The 23,390-nt window shown below is 47.5% G+C and overlaps 1 long non-coding RNA gene across 1 annotated transcript; it reads right to left on the bottom strand.

Moving 5' to 3' along the window:
• Positions 1-5,056: 5,056 nt before the first annotated feature.
• On the bottom strand, positions 5,057-23,001 carry LOC121849973. The gene is made up of 3 exons (XR_006085425.1): positions 22,963-23,001; positions 19,400-19,450; positions 5,057-5,084 (listed from the first exon to the last, which is right to left on the bottom strand). It is a non-coding gene; the product is annotated as an uncharacterized LOC121849973 (long non-coding RNA).
• Positions 23,002-23,390: the final 389 nt, after the last annotated feature.

The following is a 23,390-nucleotide window of genomic DNA, read 5'->3' as shown; positions in this document are numbered from 1 at the left end:
GCCTCGCAAACAAGAGGACACAAGTTCGATTACCAGGAAGAGCTCTGCATGTGCTCTGCGGATCACTTTCCGGAGATAATAATCCCTCCAAAAATTTACATATATATATATATATATGTCACTCAATCCACAACTGCTTGTGGGACACTGCTGTACACAATTGGCTGCCGCGTTTCATCCACAAAATACATAGTCAATTAATTTTACAATATAATAATAATCCATTGCATTTGATATAGCGCCTTATAGTGCCTTATCAGCGCCTTATCAGCGCCTTGGGACGTCCTCCCGACGTGAAAGGCGTTATACAAATGTAATCGTGTTGTTGTTGTTATCACGACTTCTAGACTTCAAAGCGATTCACGGAATATACTGTAAAGTGAATATATTCTGTGAATATATTTCAGATGTCTCAACTATGTGATTAGGCGCTATATCAAATGTAAAGATTATTAGTATTATTATTATTAAAATTCTAGTGCAGTGCTGAGGGGAGCGTTGTGTTGTTAAAGGTGTCGTTCTTCGAATGAGATGTTAAACTGAGGTCCTGTCTATGCCTGTTCAGGTGGATGTTAAAGATTCTGTGGCGCTATTTGAGAAGACAAGGGAATTTCACCTCGTGTCCTGGCTGACAATCCCCCAAATTAAATTGGTCATTCGCCTCAGGACTATCTGTAGAACATTGCTGTACGCAAATTGACTGTGAAGTCACCTTAAAATACAGTCATGACCCTATGCAGCAATGACTGTGAGAACTTTGAGATGTTTATGCAGGCATCGGCACTGTATCACATATAGAGCTTATTGTTACTTTTTTTAAAATGAGTCTAGTGTCCTGGCCTTAGACTCCTTTTCTGGTGACCTATTCCAGTTGCCCGGTTTGGATAAACTTAGATATGGTGATGGGTTTCTGCAGATGTCAGAAAATCGAGATGACCAAAAAAACAGTAATCAATTCCTCTCTGGGTAAAGAAATACTTCCCAGTGTCTGATCTGAAACTGCAACTCTAAACCTGTGTCCTCTTGTTCTGCTGTCTCGGTGCACATCCTAAAGTATTGCTCTGGGTTTACTTCTCAATCCCATTGAAGCTCATCTCGACACAGGTCAAAGAGTGAACGTCACACACCCTGGGTCTGTGCAGCTCGGTGCTCCATCACACAATGGACCTGGGTTTGCCCCCAAAGCTACCCAGGAAGGAGGTGCGTATGGACAGAGTGACAAACGGGAGCTGGTCAACTGTTGCAGTGTGGAGGGTGAGGGTTCCCAGCCAGGCCGCTAGATGGTGCTGTCTCCAGAGAAACCAATGATATCAAGGCTTTCCAGAGCCATGAAACCTTTGCTAATCCGGCAATTGTCAAGGCAAAGAGCATTGGAGATGCCTATGCACCCACCAGTTGAAATTATTGATGGGGGTGTGGGGATAAGAGGGGAGTGTATCCCACATGGGCCAGAAACCTTGTGCCCAGAAGCCTGGCTCAGTCAGTCACACCCTCACTCTGAGTTAGAAGGTTGTGGGCTCAAGCCACACGTTGGGCTCACAATCCAGGCTGACTCTCCAGCGCAGTGCTGGGGGAGTGATGCATTGTCAGAGGTGCCGTCCATCGGATGAGATGTTAAGCCCAGGTCCCTCCAGTGCCTATTCAGATGGACGTTAAAGGTTGTGTGGCCTTTGGTCCATGTCTCCCGCCCTGCCCACTCCACCATCAGTGGTCGGGCCTTCAGCCTTTCTGCCCCCACCCTCTGGAACTCCATCCCAGAGTCCCTTCACCTCGACCCCTTTCTGCCGTGAGGGACGCTAATAAATGCAAGTTGTTCTTGCCTCGTTCAAGGCCCGTCTCAAAACCTTCCTCTGACAGTGGCTTCGGTCATCCGGCTGACCCCCAAAAAATCACAGTTACAACCTGTGACAGATTGTCTGGCCTTAATTTGACTAGGAAAAACATCAGGATAAGGAATTAAGTAGGAATTTAACTTTTAGATAATACACTTCTGGTTACAAATCAGTAATTCTTTAAAAAATTAAAGGGCTGAAGGAAAGGGAGTTTCTCCTGGTGTCCTGGCCGACTATCCTCCCAGATAAAAACAGTCATTCACTTCATAGCTGCTTGTGGGACGTTGTTGTGCACAAATTGGCTGCCTACAAACATTGTCGCAATCATTTGCAGTAAAATCCTGTGAAGCGCTTTGAGATGTCTCGATGACACGATAAGGCGCTGTATCAAAAGATAAGGTTATTATGAAGAAATCAAACATATTCCTAATAATCCTTGGATTCTATACATCGCCTTTCACATCGGTAGAACCTCTCAATGTGCTTCACAGGATTGACTCAAGTGTAGTAGCTGTTTGTTTTGTAGACGAACGTAGCAGCCAATTTGCGCACAGCGACATCCCACAAATGGCTGTGAAGTGAGAGCACGTGTGTTGGACCCCACTGATTTGGTGTCTTATTAACAGGAGCCCTTGTTCTCTGTCTCCCCCCTCCCCCCAGCACCAAACAATTAACTTCCTGTCAGTACGCGAAGCAATTCAAAGCAATGAAGCCTAGAGGAAATTGTATTCACTTTATAGCTTAATGATTGAAAACAGAGGCTCCCACCGTTATTACATTCAGTTAGAGTTCGAGGTCTTCTGGTGTGGAATTCTCTGTTAACCTGCCAGTGAGGTTTGACTGAACGAAACTTTGAGTGAAGTTCCTTCCTGGGTTGGCGAGGGGAAAAGAGGAGAGGGAATGGATGGAGTAGAGTGGGCAGAGGACATGAAGATTAGAGTTGGTGGAGCAGAGGAAATGGGCAGAAATGACAATAATAATAATCCTTACATTGGATACAGCGCCTTTCACGTCGGGAGGACGTCCCATAACACTTTGCAGGATTTGCTGTAAAGTGTAGTGACTGTGTGTTTTGTGGGAAAACACATCACCAAATTTGCACAGTAACATCCCACAAACAGCCATGAAGTGAACGACTGATTTTATTTGGGTTTTTTTGGCCAGGTTACTCGGAGAAACTCCCTTCCTTTTCCGAGTAGTGCCGTGGGATTTTAACGTCCATCTGAACAGGACCTCAGTTTATCGTCTCATCTGAACGACGGCATCTCCAATAGCGCAACACCCCCAGCATCACTGGAGTGTCAGCCTAGACTGTGAGTTCAAAGACCCACAACCTTCTCACTCAGAGGCGATTGACAGCTGATGATATACAATGGAGGAGACCGCCGTGAGACTCATAAAATAAATCATTTCAGAATTTACAAGGACTGAGCGAGACTGACTCTTTTCACTGGGTGGGGGGTGGTGGGGAGGAGAGGGGAGGATGTCTTTAAGAGTTCCCCCCTCTTAAGGTCTTATGAGAGGGATTATCTCAGGAGCGCTGTACAACCAGCATACAGTCTAACAGCCTGCGAGGTCCAGAAGTCAAATGAGTGAAGACGTTTCAATGGGAGAATAAAACTTAGTGTTGAAATGCCATATCGCCCAGATGTCTGCAGTCTGCCTCCCAACGGAGATAAGATTGCCCAAAAGTGCTGAATAGCTGATAACAGGGAGTGAGCAGCACTTGGAGGTTACGATTCACTCCCACCTGGTGCAATGAAAGCTCCCCGCCTTCGTATCTGTCAATGCTCATGTGTGGAGGGCATTCGTCTTGACCCCAGTGGGTGTAACCATGGAACATTCAGCGACGAGGTGTTTGTTGATATTAATCTGGCCGCCATCAATGGCAGGCGGATGGGTGGGCGAGGGGAGGGGGGGGGGGGGGCAGGGAACAGAGATGTTACACTGTTAGCTCACTCGCCGTTCTACTATTTGCTCGGGAGCTCAGCCATTCTCTAGCACAGAGCTTTACCTCCTGTCTAACCCATGGTATCCCAAATGCTAGGCTGTGTGCGTAATGCAGCGAACTGCGAGCATGCCCGATGATCTTTTGACTCTCAAATGTGCAGGCACCTTTGCACTTGGGGAGTGCTGTATAACGGAGACACTGTCCTTCAAACAAGACACTAATGCCCCCTCCCGTGCCCGCTCAGATGCACATCAAAGGCCTCGCAGCACTATTGGAAAGGAGACGGGAGTTTCTTCCAGCTGTACTGGCCGACAACTCCCCCTCTCCCCACTCCTCCCCTCCCTCCCTCCCTTCCCACCCGGATAAAGTTGGTCAAAATTGATCACTGAGTTTATGCAGCTATTTCTCTCTGCCCCTCCCTCTCTCTCTCTCCTTGCACAATTAATGGCGTTTCCCATCTGGCATGAATTAATCTAAATAAAGAACACATGAAAAGACAAATGCAGTTCAACGGTGCCTTAAAAAAAATGATTTATAGAAACCCAGTAAACCAAAGCGGTCACCATAAGCCACAAGCTGCACCTCAAAGTGTTTTTCCCCCTATTTCTCTTTAAATTGGGTTTTTACCATTGCAACGATTTGTGGTTTAATAATAATAATAATAATAATGATCCATACATTTCACACAGCGCTTTTCACAGCAGGATGTCCCTAAGTGCTTTACAGGATATCCTGTAAAGTGGAGTGACTTTGTATTTGTAGACAAACAGCTAATTTGCGCACTGCAATGTCCCACAAACAGCTCTGAAGTGAGTGATTTTATTTGGAGGATTGTTGGCCAGGACAGGAGGAGAGAGAGAATCTACCTTCTCTCTTTGAAAAGCGCCACCTGAACAGCCTTTGACGGGACGTTTGCTTAACATCTCAGCTGAAGGACGGCACCTCCAACAATGCTGCGCTCGCCCCCAGCACTGCATTGGAGCACTGCTTTACAGCAGTTCAGTGTAGGGATTGCGAGACCGAGCGGTCGGATGCGCAGGAATCTGGAATAATTCCAAAACCCCTTGTCTTAATTTGGAAGCCGGTTTCTTTTTTAAGAGCTGCGGGGACGAGTCGGGGGGGAGGGGGAGGCAGCATCCAGATTCACACCCGGTTTAAGGATTTTTTCTGTAGTCCTGTGCCACCATAAATTGAAGATGACATGGCTAAGACCAGGTGGAATTTGGGGCTTTTAGTGATTCGAAGTGCAACACCAGCCTTACCTGAGCGGTCTTCTCCTCTTCTTGTGCTGGTCGTTGAGGCTGTTAAAACAAAGAAGAATTAGTCTGGGACCATCAGTTTACTTCATCACTGCATTTTATTCTCTGTCCAACAATTCCCCAAATAAAATTGGTGGCTCACTCCACGGCTATTTGTGGGACATTGCCGTGGGCAAACTGGCCATCGCGTTTTGCCCACAAAATACACAGTCAATCCACTTTGCAGTGTATCCCCTGAAGCCTTTGAGACGTCTCAATGACCTGATAAGGCACAGTATCAAATGCAAGGATTATTATTATGACTGTAAAGTGTAGTGACTGTGTGTTTGTAGGTGAACCTGACAGCCAGTATGTAAACACAACATCCCACAAACTGCCACATGAAGAACCAATTTTATCTATCGCCGCGAGAAACTCCTTTCTCTTTTTGACTAATGCCATGAGATGTTTAACATCCACCTGAACAGGCACAGCAAGGACCTTGGTTTAACGTCTCAACATAAGGGCGACACCTCTGACAAGGTAACCACCATCCTCCCACCCACCCCCCGCCCCACTAGCCCAGCAACGTCAGCCTGGATTGCGAGTTGCCCAAAGTGGTGCTTGAACCCACAACCTTCTGACCCGGAGGCGAGAGTGCTACCCACTGAGCCAAAACACACATCAGCTTTAAACACAGTCTGAGCGAAAAAAAAACAGTAATGGGTTTTCTCTGTCAATCGCAGGTAAAACCGCAGTCCATTTGCTTCCAGTTCCTGCGATCATTCTGCACTCCTTAAGCTAACAAATGTTTATCAGATGGAATGCAGTTCCAAGCCAAGGCTGGCAGCGGCCCAAACCTTGTGTATGCCCCTCATCCCTCCCCCACCCGGCCCAGCCGCCTTACTATACTATTGTGCGAGGTTACAAACAAACACAAGCTGTTTTCGCCGGCCTTTCATTTTATGAATGGCCCAAACTTGGGTTCCCTCCATCTGAGCTGCCACCAATCAGAGGCGCAGACTATTCCCAGCACGTCCTGACGGTAAAATGTTTAATAGCGCGAGCAATAGAGAGAGAGCAAGGAAGAGGGAGGGAGACGGGCGAGAAAGAGAAAGCGAGAAGGAGTGAGAAAGAGAGTGAGAAAGTGATCAAGTGTGAGAGAGAGAGAGAGAGAGAGAGACACACATAATGAGTGACCGAGAGAGCAAGAGGAGAGAGAACCAGAGAAATAGAGAGAGCACGAGGAGAGAGAACCAGAGAAAGAGGGAACGAGAGAAAGAAAAAGTGAGAGCGAGAAAGAGAGCGATAGCAAGAGAACGAGAGAATGTGTAAAAGTGTGAGGGCGAGAGCAAGAGAGAAAGAGACAAAGCAAAAGAAAGCTGGAGAAAACGAGCGAGTGAGAGAAAGAGTGAGAGAGAAACAGCTTTAAGACCTCCAGCAAGTCACAGATGGAATGAACATTTGTCTCAGCCGCTGCTCCCCCACAGAATCCCAAATCCATTACAAATATAAAAGCATAACTCTGGGTGCCACCACCTGCTGTAGTTTACTGCTTTCTCCCCTTACCAGTTGATTTATAAACTCTGCACCGTTCAGCCCCTTTTGGGGGGTCCTCTACGTTCAAACACATTTTGCATGTGTGTATATATGTGTATACATACTGTACTTTGACCATTTTCTTACCATTTCTTACCGTGTGCAATGTTTGGGTAAATTGATGGATTTATACAGCCGCCCCCACCCCACCCCCCACTACTTCACATAGACTAATGTCTCGAAGCGCTTTACAAAGACAGGGTCAGACGCCGAGCGAGGGAAGGGGAGAAGTGGGGAGGTGATTAGAAGATCGAAGATGTAGGTTTTTAAGAGGGGGAATTCAACAACAACAACTTGCATTTATGTAGCGCCCCTCACACAGGGCAGCGTCCCAGAGCGCTTGAGGTTGGCGGCGCATGAAGCCGAGCCCAGTGGGAGGAGAGAGGTGACCTGTCCAACAATCCCCTAGATAAAATCGGTCATCCACTTTCTGGCTATTTGTGGGACGTTGCTGTGTGCAAATAGGCTGCTGATTTGCCCACAAAATACACAGTCACTGCACTTTACAGTAAAATCCTGTCAGGCACTTTCAGTCATTTCAATGAAAGGATTATAATTACTGCTTGTCCCAATCCTTGGCAGTTCAGTGTGGGAGGTGGACACCTTGTCTTTCAGAATGGGATTAAGCCAAAGTCCTAACAGGTAGAATGGTCCCAGCTGGACAAGCAGTGAAGACCGAGCTAGATAGTGCTTTCTAATGGCATGTTATGTGGTTTTAGCTGGTTAGACTCCAGCGGTTACCCCAACGCGCATTCTGGGGTTCCCAAGCTTTGGCTCTTGCATTTAATATTCTCTGGAATTAGGTAAGCAGTGTGCGTCCCTCCAGGGGGAGAGCGAGCATTTATTCCAGACACAGTGTGTCGGTGGCATACACATGTGGAACTGTCAGTCTGGTTTAGATACTCTTAAGCACAGATGTGTTACTGCATGTGTCAGACACCCGGCTGACCAAAAAAAAACTCTTGGAGTGGAGTGAGAGCTCGGCAATGAGTCCACGACGGGGACAGGTATGTCAGTGCTTCTGCATCTGATTAACAAAGGCTGAAGATTGGTCTAAGCCCAAGTCCCTGGTCGCCCAGTGGAGGTTTTGCTCAGTCTATGGTGGTCTTATGTGGGAGACATCCACTGAGGTCTATAGTGGCTTACAAGCTGCTGTGGATCTGAGCTCCTGGGTGGTCCAGTGTGCAAGCAAGACACCAACCCTCATTGTCCAGAGGCTGGTACACATTAGGTTGGTTATTGGTGGTCCTGGTTAGTGAAAGAAAGGAATAGGGCAAAACTAGGGTCTATACCCATCCTGTGATGTGGGACGTGTTCAGTTTTGGGCAACGACAACAGACATGTCACTGAGGCTGAAGTCAACGCTTGATGCGTAAGGAAATGTATAGAATATACGGTGCACGTCAATCATTTCCCAATCGTTTCCAACAAGCGAAAGAGATTCCTAGGAGGGGCTGGTACAGGATAGGAAGCTGGACTCACTAAAGGGACATTTGATGGGCAGACGCCAGGGAATGGGGTCCTCTGGAAAGATGAGCCAATGAGGCTTCTTCATCTGAATCCCATCTTGTGGCCTCAACCCATGATCTCTTGTTCTGTGAAACGCAGGGGTCAAAATTCTATTGAATTCAAGTATCGGTGCTGGGATTCACCCATTAACGTTCACACGTTGCCAAAGGCACTGGGCAGGGTGCTGAACAGAATTTTTACTGACTGACTTTTGGCCCATCATTTGCACAGCCCAACACTACCTGCTTCTATGATTTGCACACACCAACGACTCAAAACAGCCACAAAGTCGATCATCAATGTCTCTTGGGGAATTGTTTGCTGGAACGACAACAACAACAACTTGCATGTCAATAGCACCTCTTGATAGAAGGAGTTGCATTGATTGCGAGCTAAACGATGGATCCGTTAATCTGGACTGTTAGTTAAATCGAACGAAAGTGGCACTGGGACAAGAAATGAAAAGAAATGGCTTCAATCGGGGAGCACTTCGCAATGAATGTGTGTAGAGGGTGGGGGGGGGGGTAACGGAGATGGGGCAGTGGAAATGACCACATTTCCCAAGCACAATAGCTCCCAGCATGCAGAATAAATCACTCGGGTGGGACGCAGTGGTGGGGTGCGTTACTGTTAATGTAGAATTTGCCGTTTAAACAGACGTAGAAAACCAAACTGAGAAAAAAAANCACTCTCTTTATGAACCCCCACCTTCTCGTTTGCCCCCTCCCCTCCCGCTCCCCTCAGCACTGCTCTACTCTCTCCTAGCCCAACAATACCACCCAGAAAGGGATTATCATTTAGTTCATATGTCTCAGGAATGCAAGGAGCTGGAGGAATTACAGCATTTATCAATTCAGGGGGACCTTTCTCTGGAGTTTGAATGTTTTCCCATGGAGCAGTGTTACAGACGGGAGCAGAACCCGCTCCATACTGGAATGTGAACATTCCTGAGGCTAACACAGTTCCCCTTTGTTGGCGTTTAATGCGAGCTGTCCTAAGCGATTACACTCGCTCTGATTCACCTCCAACAGCCCAGACTCCTGCTATTTTTTTGGGGTGGGGGGTGGAAAGGGAACAGCAGAGGTAAACGGCAGCTCTCTCCCGTGCAATTACTCGTAATTTCTGATTTATTGCGTGTGTGTTTTTTTTGTTAAGATATATACTGTATACAGTACTGACCCAAGCTTCTCTCCCCACCAAGACCCTCCCCAAATACCCTCGCTTCTGACCCCATCTCCCCTCCATCCCTCACGAATGCAACTCACTGCTTCCCTCGGTCCCTCCCTGCGTTCAAAGTCCCGTCTGAAGACCCACCACTTTGACCACGCTTTCGGTCACCTCTCCCCTCTCTCTTGTATGAAATAGGGTTAGATTTAAGAAAAACGTTCTGAGGTATACAATGACCAATTGTCGTTCTTTACGTAGCACGACTGTCGGGGGCGCGTGCGATTGCACGGTGGGTGTGGGTCACTGCTCAATGCACAAATTATTTCTCCTGCCTTCTCCCCATAAATACTGAATTCCACCTGCTCTTAGCCGGAGAGTTTGTGCCGAATCGTGGAAAATTCAGTCGGAAACGATGAGCAACGACGACTTGGATTGATGCAGCTCCCTTCACGTGGGATAGTGTGTCTGAACGCTTTTATAAGGCAGCACTTCCCAACACTGAACACGGTTCAAAACAGGCCACTTCGTAGCACGGATGTAAGCGGACGCATCTTGTGTCCAGCGCCGACCAGCCGGGTAACCTTAGCACACACAGGAAGCGACATCAGCATGCGCGCAGGAAGCCCTGAATATCGGCCATTTCTCCAATACGCATGCTTATAAACACAGGAATGGTGAGGTGGGAGGGGGGGGGGGCGATTTCACCCTGAAAAGCTCTGGGTTCGAACAGGGTCTGTGTGTAGTTTGCCTTGTATAATCCTTAAAACACCAAAACCGCTCCCAAAAGAATGACATTTGTTAGCACATATGCATTCCCTGAAGGTGAAAATCAAAACCAATTTTGCAGATGTGTGAAATATCATTGCAACGGGTCAGGCATCCCACCACATCCTCCACAACACTGAACCTTCAGCCTCACAAGACGAGAATTTATGAAATGCCATTTATATTTTAAGGAGTGTTAGAGGTTAGGAGGCCGAGCTGGCGAGGGAGGGAGATTTGATATATAAATAGTCTTTCACGCTTCCCTATGAAGTAAGTGTGTCAGGAAACCAGAACCTTTTGAAATCGAGCTCACCGTGTGTGGTATAGACAGGGCATCTCACGGGGCGATTGCGAGATTCCACTGAAACTGGGGAAGGTATTCAGCTCAGCCAGATTTGTGCAATCTGCTATGGGCTTTTTCTTTCTCCTTTTTTTAAAAATAATAATCCTTTCATTTGGTACAGCTTTTTTCACGTTGTTGAGATGTCTGAAATCGCCTCGTAGGACAGACTGTAAAGATAGACGGTGTGTTTTGTGGGCAAGCGCTGCAGCCAATTGCACACAGCAGTGTCCCACAAACGGTCGTGGAATGAGTGACCAATTTTTTTTTGAGGGATTATTAACCTTGGAAAGCGATCTGCCAATTGACTAACAACCGTGTTCCTACTTACTGCTAGGTAAACAGAGGCGTGTGGAGTAAGGAAACTTGCCTAAGGTTTCGCTCCGCCTGGGAATCAAATCCAGGTCCTCTCACTTATAATAATAATCCTTGCATTTGGTATAGAGTTTTTCACATTAGGAGGATGTTTCAAAGTGCTTTGCAGAATAGACTGTAAAGTGCTGTGACTGTGCATTTTGTGGACGAACGGGCAGCCGATTTGCACACAGTAATGCAGTAATGTCCCACAAACAGCCATGAAGTGAAATGATCAATTTTATTTGGTGGATTGTTGGCCCAGGACAGTGAAAAGAAACTCCCTTCTCCTTTTGAATACGGATCTTTAACGTCCACCTGAACAGGTACAGTCTTAATGGTTTAATGTCAACCGAAGGACTGTAACCCCCGACAATGCAGCACGGCCCAGGCTGTGATCTCAAAGTCCTCAACATGGGTCATGAACGCATAAACTCCTGAGAACTATTGTTAGTTAACTAGTGGAAACCTTGGGCAGGTTTCCTTACTCCACACACCTCTGTTTACCTAGCAGTAAGTAGGAACATGGTTGTTAGTGGATTGGTGGATCGCTTTATGGGGTTGATAATCTTCAACCAGCCCCCCAAAAAGTTTGGTCATTCACTCCATGACTGTTTGACACTGCTGTGTGCAATTGGCTGCCGCGTTTCGCCCACAAAATACATAGTCAATCCACTTTTCAATACAATCAGTGAAGCGCTTTGAGACGTCTCAATGATGTGATAAGGCATTATATAAAATGCAAGCACTATTCTTATTCTTAAGGAGAGGTAACTGGAATCTGGAAACTGGGTTGCTGACACCTGATGAAGCCAAGTAGAGACCCACTATCCCAAGACACTTGGGAGCTGACTGACTAACTTCAACTGATGAGCCCACGCACTGGGTAAATATACGGGAGTGTGTATCAGTAACACTTACCCAGTCATCATTTAGTTTAAAATTCCCTAAAATGAAAGGGCATGTAGGCAGTCCACATTACGGAACGACAGAACTGCACGTGGCTCCAGCGAAGGAGGGAGGGGGAGAGAGACGCTATCCCTTTAAATGCAAGGAAGCAGAATAAAAGCCATAAATCTTACATAAGTCAGGCCTTGCCTTTTCCAGAGAGGATGTTTGAGTTGGCAGAGCTGAGCTCCGCACACTCAGACACTGCAGCAGACACAACTTCCTGCACAAAGGGTGAAAAGACCCCAACGCTGTTGGGGTGAGATTGCGGTTTGCAAGCCTGATTTGGGGAGGGTTGCGGCACGGATACTTGCGATCGGCGCCGCAACCCCCGCCCCGCTCCGCGGACTCCCCACCCCCCCGCCTCCCCCAAAACATAACCTAGCTCTTCCCTCCTCCACCCACCCTGTCTGATCCTGCCCCACAGCTCGGGTGCAAACCCCTCATTGTCTAGCGGCTCGTTACGTCCTCCTGGCATGAAAGGCGCTATATAAATGCAATTTGTTATTGTTGTTGTTGTTTGACCCGCCATTTCCCACGACAATCACTCCCCCCGTCACACTCACACACACACAGAGCAAGGCGCTCCTCTCTCTCCCAGCTGTAGCTGTTTATGAAGCCGCCCATGATGTCTGGTGCGAGGCCGTGAGCAGCTACCCAGCATCTGCCGCCCTCCTGCAGCAGCAAAAAATCTCCTGAAACAACACGCTGACTTCAGAACTCAGGAATCCTGGCAGCGCACACAAATCTGTTCCTGCCTTCAATTTTCTCCACACTCCCAAAGAAAAAAAACCTCCCAGGTATTCACATCTCTCCCTCTCTCTCTCTCTCTCTCTCCGCGTCTCCCCCACCCATCAACCCAATGGATTCTGACCAGTTCATGCCTTTTAAACCACAGATTTGCCGTGCATTTCTCACAGGGGAAACCTCTTCGAAACACAGTCGTTACGTTTTACAGTGGATTCTCCCCATCTTTGCCAGTCTCCCGATCACACCTGAAGACTTTCCTCTTTGTTCACCTGCCCACCCCACCCTTCCACTCTCAGTTCGGCATCAAACTCCGCGATCGTTAAGCGTTCTGAGGGTACCCTGCATGAAAGGCGCTGTGTAAATACAAGTTGTAGTTGTGAAGCACTTTGAGATGTCCTCCTGACGTGAAACGCAATGATTATTATTATTTCCGAAAATCCATTTTATGAAGGACTTTGTGTTTATTTTAGTTTCATTTTAAAACGGACTTTATTTGATGCCGTTTTACATGGGGTTGTTTTTGTTCCCGGAAAAGCCGCTGTATAAATGCAAGTTACCATTAAGTACCTACCAGCTGTGATGTGGCCTGAGAACTTCCAGCTCTCGCTTCCTCTCCTCCCTAGTTAAACGTTTTAAAATAAAATGAATTAACGAACTAATAAATAATATTCCTACTTGCATTTGATATCGGGTCTTATTTATGTCGTCAAGATGCCTCAAAGCATTTCACAACATTTACTGTGAAGTGTCATGGGCTGTGCATTTCTGTAGGCGAATGCGTCAGACAATTTGCGCATTGTAATGTCTCACAAACAGCGATGATGTGAATGACTAATTTTATCTGGGGATTTGACGGCCAGGACACCAGGAGAGCGAAGCTCCTTTCTCTATTGCAATAGCGCTGCAGGATCTTTACCATCCACCTGATCAGGCACAGACGGGTCCTTGGTTTTAATGCTTCAAATGAAGGTCGTCACCTCCGACAAATCTAGCTCTCCCCCCTGAGATTGGGCTTAAACTCACAAACTTCTGACTCAGAGGCAAGAGCGCTACCGACTGATCCAGGCTGATAACAACCAGAAACTGATCTCCTCACCCAACACTCTTTACCTCAGGGCTCTCAGTCCAATTATAGCTCTCAACAACAACAACAACAAGATTTCATTTATAGAGCACCTTTCACGTCGGGAGGACGTCCCAAGGCGCTGGACAGTTGGATTGGGACCCGAGCAGGGGGGAAATGGTCAGGGTGAGGGGAGGGAAGGGAGGGAGCGAGGAGGGGAGGTGAAGGCACGGTTGAAGAGAAAGGTCTTGAGACCGGCCTTGAAGGAGGAAAGGGAGGAAGCGGCGAAGGCACTGGGGGATGGAGTTCCAGAGCCTCGGGGCTGAGAGGCTGAAGGCCCGGCCACCGATGGTAGGGCAGTTAGGGCGGGGAATGTGGAGCAGACCGGAGCCAGAGGAACGGAGGGTACTTTTACTTTTCCTTTTCCTGGCTGAGATCAACTAACAGAGTAAATGTGACAGCCATTGAGGGAAGCTCACAATTTGGTTTAAAGAATTCTGAAACAATCTGATTATGAAGCCCACTTTCAGGGTGAGTAACTTTCTGGTTGAGTAATTTACAACACGGCAGCTTTTCAATAGTCATTATCTGTACTGCAAAGTGGAAAGGACCTGTTAGAGTTACTCTTACTTAATTACTGGTACAAGAGGTTAGACAGGCTAGTTACTGGCAAGAGAGGTTATTTTACTGGCGGAAAAAATAATTTGGCCACTCAATCCACGACTGTTTGTGGGACATTGCTGTGCGCAATTGGCTGCCCCGTTTTGCCCACAAAATTCACAGTCAATCCACTTTACAAGCGTGAAGCGGTTTGTGACGTCTCAACGACGTGATAAGGCACTGCGTATCAAATGCAAGGATTATTATTATTATTATTAAGAGAAGTCGGTTACTGGTAAGAGAGGTTACTGGTAAGAGAGGTTACTGGTAAGGCAGGTTAGTGATTGATTTGTTCAGAAATGAGCTCTTTTGCTGAGCACCGTTTCTGGTCACCACTCGTAACTCGCGTTTACTCATCGCAAAATAGCAGATTACTTTCGGGGGGAGCACAGAAGTCAGCCTGGCTCGGCTGGTAGCTGACTCGAGTCACAAAGCTCTAGGTTCAAACCCAGCCTCGCAGCCGTTGAGCTTACAGTCCACGCTGAGGCTCCAGTGCAGTGTTGTGGGGGGAGAGTTGGATTTGGAGGCGCCGTCCTTTGGCTAAGATCTGAAAATCCAGGTCCCGTCTACGCCCTGTTCGGGTGGACTTTAAAGATCCCGTGGCATTATTGGAAAAGAGAAGGCAGTTTCTCTCTCCCGGTGACCTGGCTGACAATCCCACCGAAAAAAATTAGTAACTCGCTCCGTAGCTGCTTGTAGGACATTACCGTTTGTCTACAAAACACACAGTCTGAAAACTTGCCAGACATTCTCTGCAAAGCGCTTTGAGACATTTCAACGCTGCATCAAATGCGAGGCTTAAGTAAATCATTCGCTTTGCTTCAACTAACCAGAGCTACAACGCAAAACATATCCTGCATCGTTACCCTCTCCTCAAAACCTTCGGGCAGCTCCCCACTCTAAACCGGGACACTTCACCTACAGTGGACAAGTTCTTTAAAAGAGAGCCAATTGTATACAGTAGTAAAAAAGAAATGTCACTCACAGCCATTCACAAACGTACGGACGATGTCGCTTAAGATTTGGGCAAATTGTGAGTTTAAAGAGAGGCGATTTTATGGTTTTTTTTTTTCTCTCGTTGCGAGAGTTTGTCGCAACCAAAGGGCTGGGTGTTCATCAAACCAAACAGATTGAACGCGGGCCAAGGATTATATACCCTTTAAAACAGGCCAAAGAAATCAAAGCCAGAGCGTTCAGAGCTCTCTTAAACAGGCAACGGCAAGCATCTTGACCAGCCCCCACCGTGTGCAAACTGCCCGCTCCCCGTAGCGGGATGTCGGGATGCAACTTGTGCTGGATGTACCATTGCAGAGCGCTGGCACAAGCCTGGAATAGAACTGTTCAACAGAAATCCCCATAGTCACAACTTTGAGCTCACAGTCCAGGTTGATGCTCCAGTGCAGTGCTGGGGGGCACTGCTGTATTGTCGGAGGTGCTGTCCTTCGGGTGAGAGGTTAAATCAAGGACGTGTCTGTCCCTGTTCAGATGGATTGTTAAAAATCCCATGGGACCTACTCGATAAGACAAGGGAGTTTCTCTCTCTCTCCCCCGGTATCCTGGCCGATAATCCCCAGATAAAATCGGTCATTCACTTCATGGCTGTTTGTAGGACATTGCTGTGCACAAATTGGCTGTTGCGTTCGCTTACAAAATACACTCTCTGCACTTTACAGTAAATTCCTGCGATGTGATAAGGCATGATATGAAACACGGCAATTATTAGAATTGTTTTTGGGGGGTTTGTTTGCTGAGGTTTATACCTCACATCATGATCTTGGACCCAGCTTTGTGGCTGACGAGATGGTTTCTTAATGGGTTTAGACCCGGTTGTGTTGACGTCTACTGCTCATCAATGGAGACAGCGCTGACCCCATTATTCGCAAGTTGACATAAACGGTAATTTTGATGGGGCACAGACGCCATTTTCTCCTGCTGGGGCCTCGTTGGTGGTCGCAAAACGTAGCTATTAAAATGTAGGAAACAAATAAATAAAGCTCGGGAGCGCTAATTAAAAACAAACGGCTGTAAAATGACATAACTGCCCATTGGCTCTCTGTCAACTTTGTTTACAGTCGTCTGCGATGTCTGGGTCTGTTGCTGTGTGAGTGTGTGCGCGTGTTTGTATGTTAGTAGGTGCTTGTGCATGAGCGGGTGTGTATGTGTGTGGGCGTGTGTGTGTCTATTTAATGTTAGTATGTGGATGTGTGCGTGTGCGAGCGTGTGCGTGCGTATGCATGTGTGTGTGAGTGTGTATGTGTGCATACGGGTGTGTATATGTGCGAGTGTGTATGATGTGTGAGGTCCAGTACACACAGCTTGGGGGCCAAAGGGACAAAATTAGGATCCAGAATAGCCCAAGATGGTGCAATCTCAGAGTCTTGCTCTCGGCTGTTCCCTACATTAATAGACTGTTTGAGAATCTCCCTGGAGTGTTTATTGAGTAAAAGTGACTCCATTAAACTCCAAAGAAAATACAATTAACGCCCTTCTACAAAAAACTTTACAGCAACAGGAACACACATTGCAAAGTTGCAGATGAACACAAGACCACAAAATCGTATGATTGATCCAGGAGAAGAAGGTCCTTTGGCCCATCTGATCTTATCCTTCCATGATCCCTAGTCTACCGTCCTCCCATCACAGCATCAAGCTGTTCTTTAAGTGAGTCTCAGTATCCTCACTTGGACCACCCTCCCTCCAGTCACTAATTATCCTCTGAGTAAAGAAATACTTCCTGGTGTCTGTCCTGAAATTGGCCTTTTGCAACACAGAACCTGTTACCTCTTGATCTACTGCTCTGATACATCAGCAAGTATTGCTCAGGGTTTATTCCCATTTAGAATATTACACATCTCTATCAGGTCCTCTCTGAGACATCTCTTTTTAAGATTGAAGAGCCCCAGCTTGTCTAATTGGTGCTCGTAGCACATTCCTTTCATATCAGAAGAATGTCTCAAAGTGCTTCACCGGATTTGCTGTAAAAGTGTAGTAATTGTATTTTCATAGGCAAATGCAGTAGCTAATTTACCAATAGCAATGTCCCACAAATAGCCCTGTAGTGAATATTATTTAAGAATTCAAGATCCAAACGGGGAAAGATAAAGTGGAGCGTGATGATACGGTAAATATGGTCAAGCCAGGGGACTGAGAGGAGGCTTGGAGGCAAGGGAGTGGGGAGAAGATTTAATGACTTCACACAGAGCACGACGGGGTGGGTAGAACAGATGGACAGAAAGACAAGGGAGGTGGTGGAGGCGGATTGCAACAATAGGGAATTGGACAGAATACTTGGAAGGGAGGGAGGGTTGAGGGAGGAAGGGAGGGAGTAATAAAGATTACTTAGTTTTTCTCTGACTGGCAATGGTCGTTCAAATGGGTCAGCCACACTCCTTGTAGCTACTTTGAATGACGCGTACAGTGAGCTGTGTGATTGGCGCTGACTGTAGCTTGTTGGGGAGAGGGGATGGGGAGAGGGAGGGGGATTAGAGGGGGAGAGAAAGTGGGCGGGGAACAATTGCATTGGAGAAAAGGCAATGGGGAAGAGCGGTGGGGAGGAAACAGTTAACGGATCCCCACCACCCTCTAAGCATTGTGTATTGTTCGGGCGGAATCCAGCCCCGCAGACAGACGCTCAGTGAAAGGTACAACTGGAAGGTGAGGGGCGATGTGTGCAGCTGTTGTCACCGTGTGTGGTATCCGAGGAATGTTAGATGCTGATGAGTATTTCCTCCATTAATGGGTCACGTTTCCTGTTCCCCGCTGCTTTACCAGCACTCGCACATCCCAGATCTACAATGGGAACCGTTACTGCTCAGCTCTGCTCGCCCTTCATCCCGACTCTCCTCCATCACTGTTGGTTTATGCCATTAGCCACCAGGGCAAAGGTCTTAGAAAATCGGCCAATCCCCTTGACCCTTTCAGCAATTTGACTGATGAATTAAGGAAGCCAACTAAAGGCCCAGCATCCTTCCTGAACTGGACTTTTAAGACACGCTCACGCACACACCACACACACAGCCTACACACACGCGCATACATATACACATATACACGCATCCCTCCCAATCCCCACACACACACACACACTCACGCACACAGAATCTAGGCTGATGCTCCCCTGCACAGCCAGGGAAGCACTGCATTGTCGGAGGTACTGTCCTTCAGATGAGACATTAAACCAGGTCCTGTCTGCCAATTCAGATGACTTTGAGATGAGCCAGGGTTTGGGGACTGGAAAGTATGTGTTGGAGGGTAATTACTGGAACTTAAGCAGCTAAAACCATGTCCCCAGCGACCGGTCTGTTCTGCTCCGACACAATGGGAAGTGCAGTGATGATCAAAGGCGTTGCTCATTTGGGTGTGTTTAAGTTTGGCTTGGGGTCTCGTTCCCCTCTCTTGCACTTTCCACAACTTGTTGGTTAGGTTTCCCCATGCAGACTTGTTAAAGCTACCAGCGAGACTTAATTGAAAGCACGCTAGCTGCTAGAGTGCAGTAAACATTGGGAGAGACGGCCTGTAAAGCCCAGATGGAAAATAAATCACAGTTGTTTATGGGGGAAGTTGTTGTGATATTTTAATTGTATCCTGATGCTAACCAATTACCTCCCTCTGTCCCCGCAACAGCACTGCACTTCTTCAAATTAAATAAAACATCACGAAAATACCAATAAATCTCCTCAAATCCCATCTGTTTTGAGAACTTCTCCTGTATGGGCCTCTGAGCCCATCACCCCTATCCTTCTGGCTCAATTCATAGCACTTTTGCATCCGAGTCAGACAGTTCTGGGTTCAAGCCCCACTTCAGGGATTTCGAGCTCACAATTCTACGCTCCAGTGCAATGCTGGGGGAGCAATAATTGTCGGAGGTGCCATCCTTCGGATGAAACATTAAATCAGTGTCCCATCTGTTCCTGTTCAGGTGGATGTTGAAGGTCCCATGGCACTTATTTGAAAAGAGAAGATTGTTTCTCTCTCCCGGTGTCCAGGCTAACAATCCCCCGGAAAAAAAAATTGGTCATTCACTTCATGGTTGTTTGAGCGACCTTGCTCTGTGCAAAATTGGCTGCTGCATTTGCCTACAAAATACACAGTCGCGGCACTTTGAATCCAGTGAAGGGCTCTGAGACATCCTCCCAAAGTGAAAGGCGCTGTATAAAATGCAAGGATTGTGAAACATGTCGGCCATTTGCTACAACGCAAATGACACAGGTCTACGTCGCTCACCCATTTCCTTGGTCGTCCTCTGGGCCGTTTTTCCCCCGGAGGCTCGGCTTTCTACATCATCAGAAAGAGAGGGAGAGATCCATTATAATGTTGGAATTCTACTGCTCATTCAATTATCCAGTCTCTTATTCTCACCTTACATAACATTACATTATGTAATACAGTATATAAATATTTGTGAATATTATGTAATTATGTAATTACATGCCATGTTTTGCCCATAAAATACACAGTGAATCCACTTTGCAATGAATTCTGTGAAGCGCTTTGAGACGTCTCAACGACATGATAAGGCGCTATATTGATTTCAAGGATTATTATCATTATTATTATTGATGCATGGAAGGAATTTGCTGCCATTTGGTCCATCTATCAAACCCACTTCTGTCACTGCCCTATCTCAGAGCCAATCACTCCCTTTCCCCCCCTGTCTGCTTTATTTTTTGGTCAACTGAGTGCCTCACACACGTGGAAAACCATCACTGTCTCTAAGAGTATCAGTTCCAGACCGTGAGTTCCACATATGTGTATCTGGAATAGAATGTGCGCTCTCTTCCTGGAGGAACACAGCTTACTTACCTAAATCCCCAGAGTATTGGGTGCAGGTTGGCGAGAGCTAAGGTTTGGGGACCTCGGAGTAGGGTATGTATGCTCCCTTATCATTGTACAGTATTGAAGTATCAACCTGAACTATATGAGTTACAGAAATTTACAGCACAATAGAAGACCATTCGGCCCATCCTATCTGTGGTGGTTCTTTTCAAGAGCAGTCCTTTCAGTCCCATTTACCCACCTTGTCCCCATTATCTCAAACCATATGAGACCCAAAGTGGGGCTTGAACCCACAGTCTTCTGACTCGGAGGTCATAATATTACCGACTCAGACATGATGACAATCGCTTCAAATACAACGTTATGATGGTGCTGTACAACAACAACAACATTTTGGATTTATACAGCGCCCTGCACGCCGGACGGAGTCTCAGAGCGCTTCACAGTAATGGATCCCGGGGCCGAGCCAGGGGGAGGGGGAGGAAGGTGACCAAAGGTGCGGTCGGAAAAAAAGGTCTTTAGCAGAGACCTGAAAATGGGAAGGGAGGGAGCGAGGCGAAGGGAGTGAGGAAGGGAGTTCCAGAGCCTCGGGGCATAGAGGCTGAAGGCATGGCCGCCGAGGGTGGAGCGGAGGTCTCGGGGGACAAGGAGGAGACCAGACCCGTAGGAACGAAGGCAACGGGCACAGTTTTGAGGAGAGAGGAGGTCAGAGAGGTCGGGGGGTGCAAAGGAGTGGAGGGATTTGAAGACAAGGGTGAGGATCTTGAAATCGATCCGCTTTGAGATAGGCAGCCGTGCAGTCTGGCCAGGACTCGGGTGATCGAGGAGCGGAGTTTGGTGCGGGTGAGAATGCAGGCGGCAGAGTTTTGAATAATCTGGATTTTATGGATGGTAGTGGATGAGAGGCCGGCGAAGAGGGCATGAGAGTAGTCCAGCCGAGAGGTGACAGAGGATTTCAGAGGCATGGACCAGAGTTTCAGCGGCTTTCAGAGAGAGGTATTGGCGGAGACGGGCGATGCGTCGGAGGTGGAAGAAAGCGGTTGGTGAGGGACCGGATGTGGGGGAGGAAGGATAATTGGGGGTCGAACCTGACGCCTAGGTTGGGTGCAGTTTCGGAGAATGTTAGGGGGAGGTCGGGTAGGTGGAGGAGATGAGAACCGTGAGATTTTAGACGTTGACGAGAGCCAAAAAGTATGGCTTCTGTCTTGTCAACGTTCAACTGAAGCAATTTGCGTTCATCCAGCCCCTGAGGTCTGACAGGCAGCTGATAGAACATCAGGGGACTGGGGGTCACAAAGAGAGGTGGAAAAATAGAGTTGCATGTCGTCCGCACACATGTGGAAATGTATCCCATGTCTGCGGATGACATCCCCAAGAAGGAGCATATATATGGATGTGAGAGAGTGTTAAACTCTCTTTGTTAAATGCAGCGATATGTTGTGACTGTGTGTTTTGTGGGAATTTGGCACTACGCATTATAGTATATATTGTGAAGCGCTTTGAGATGTCCTCCTGATGTGAAAGGCATAACGATTATTATTATTATTATTCACAATCATATTAAATGGACCGATCGATCTTCTTCATCCTGAACAATCTTGTGATTTCACTGATTTCAAGATCTTCACATGTACTTACAAATCAGTTCACACCCTAGGTCACACCTCCTGACCATTCCTACCTGCTTACACCACAATGCTCTACCCTCCCATTTCACTCAGCTGGTTCCAGCCATGTCTCTCATCCCCTCCGTTCCACCATCGGTGGTCGTGTTTTCAACCACTACACCCCAAATCGCATCTGAAGACCTTATGTCCTTGAACGGTTCAGATTGTACCTCTCACACCGCCTCCACTTCATCTCCACAAACGGTTTCTCCTCCAGCCCCCGCACTGTTTTGTGAAGGTTCCTCAGGGCTCTGTCCTTGGTTCCCTCCTCTTCAATATCTATATGCTCCCTTGTGGTGACATCATCCGCAGATATGGGGTCAACTTCCACATGTATGCGGATGACACCCAAATCTATCTCTCTGCCTCCACCCTCAACTCCAAGACCACTGCTGTGCTGACAGAATGTCTTTCAGACATCAAGTCCTGGATGAGAGCTAACTTTCTTTAGTTGAATGTCAACAAGTCCGAGGCTCTCCTGATTGGCTCCTCAAGCGCTGACGGCATCACCATCCATGGATGCACACTCTACCTTATCAAGCCAGTCTGGAATCTTGGCGTCTTGTATGACCCGCAACTATCCTTTCCACCCCACATCCCTGCTATGACCCGCTCTGCCTTGCCCCAACTCCGCAACATCGCCCGGCTCCGCCACTGTCCCACACTGCACACCCTCCCCATTCCCGACAGCAGCTCGGGTCCGAAACACTGACTGTCCAGCGCCTTGGGACGTCCTTCTGACATGAAAGGCGCAATACAAATGTAATTTTATTGTTGTTGTTGTTGTTCCCGTTTGACCATGCCCATGGGCACCTCCCCTCTCTTCTCAATTCAGTATCAATCTCTGCCATTGTTAAGTGCTCTGAGACACAACCCATGTGAACAACAAGAATAAATTACATTTATGTAGCATCTTTCACGTGGGGAGGACGTCCCAAGCTGCTAGACAGTTAGGGTTTGCATTCGAGGTGGGGGTGGAATTAAGAGGACTGGTGTGGGGTGGGGGGCTGGTCGAAGGCACGGTCAAAGAGGAAGGTCTTGAGATGGTCCTTGAAGGAAGAGAGGGAACGGGCGAGGCGGAGAGATTTCTGGATAGAGTTTCAGTGGGTGGGGGCAGAAAGGCTGAAGTTCTGACCGCCAATGGTGGGACAGTCAGGGGAGGGGGACATGGAGCAGGTCAGTGTCCGCAAAACAGAGGGAGCGGGCAGGTTGGTATGGTGTTAAGAGGTCACGGAGGTAGGGAGAACCACGTCCGTGGAGGGCTTTATAAGTGAGGATGAGGATAAGAGAGCGAAGATAAATATAAATGTGAGTTGTTGTTATTGTTGTGATCTTCTCAGGTACCTTTTGAGTAGCTCGAGGCTCTTTGTTCTTGCTGCCTCTTGGTCGTCCTCGAGGCCTCTTTGGGGTAGGAGGACCTGAAGGTTCCTGGAGGGCAGAGGGTCAGAGGGTTAATGCCGTCAGGGAGCAGGGATGTTTCCAAAGGAGCTTTCTGTTTTTATAAAAATAAGAAGATTTTCTGTTTCCCACACACACACACACATAGGGAAACTCACATACACTGATACACAGGGATTCCCCCTCACACTGATACACACAAAGGGATTCCCCCTCACATTGACACGTAGCAACCACAACAAATTACATTTGTACAGCACCGTTCACATCAGGAGGACGTCCCAAGGCTGGTGGTTACAGGAAATCCCCCACAAACTGACATACACAGGCATCAAAGTCACCAACATGGGCCTTGAACCCCTGACCTTCTGACT

This window comes from Callorhinchus milii, unplaced genomic scaffold, assembly GCF_018977255.1.
Source record: "Callorhinchus milii isolate IMCB2004 unplaced genomic scaffold, IMCB_Cmil_1.0 Scaffold12, whole genome shotgun sequence".
In the NCBI taxonomy this organism is placed as follows: Eukaryota; Metazoa; Chordata; class Chondrichthyes; order Chimaeriformes; family Callorhinchidae; genus Callorhinchus; species Callorhinchus milii.
Note: the sequence above shows the minus strand (reverse complement) of the source record. Positions and strands in the feature narration are given on the sequence as shown.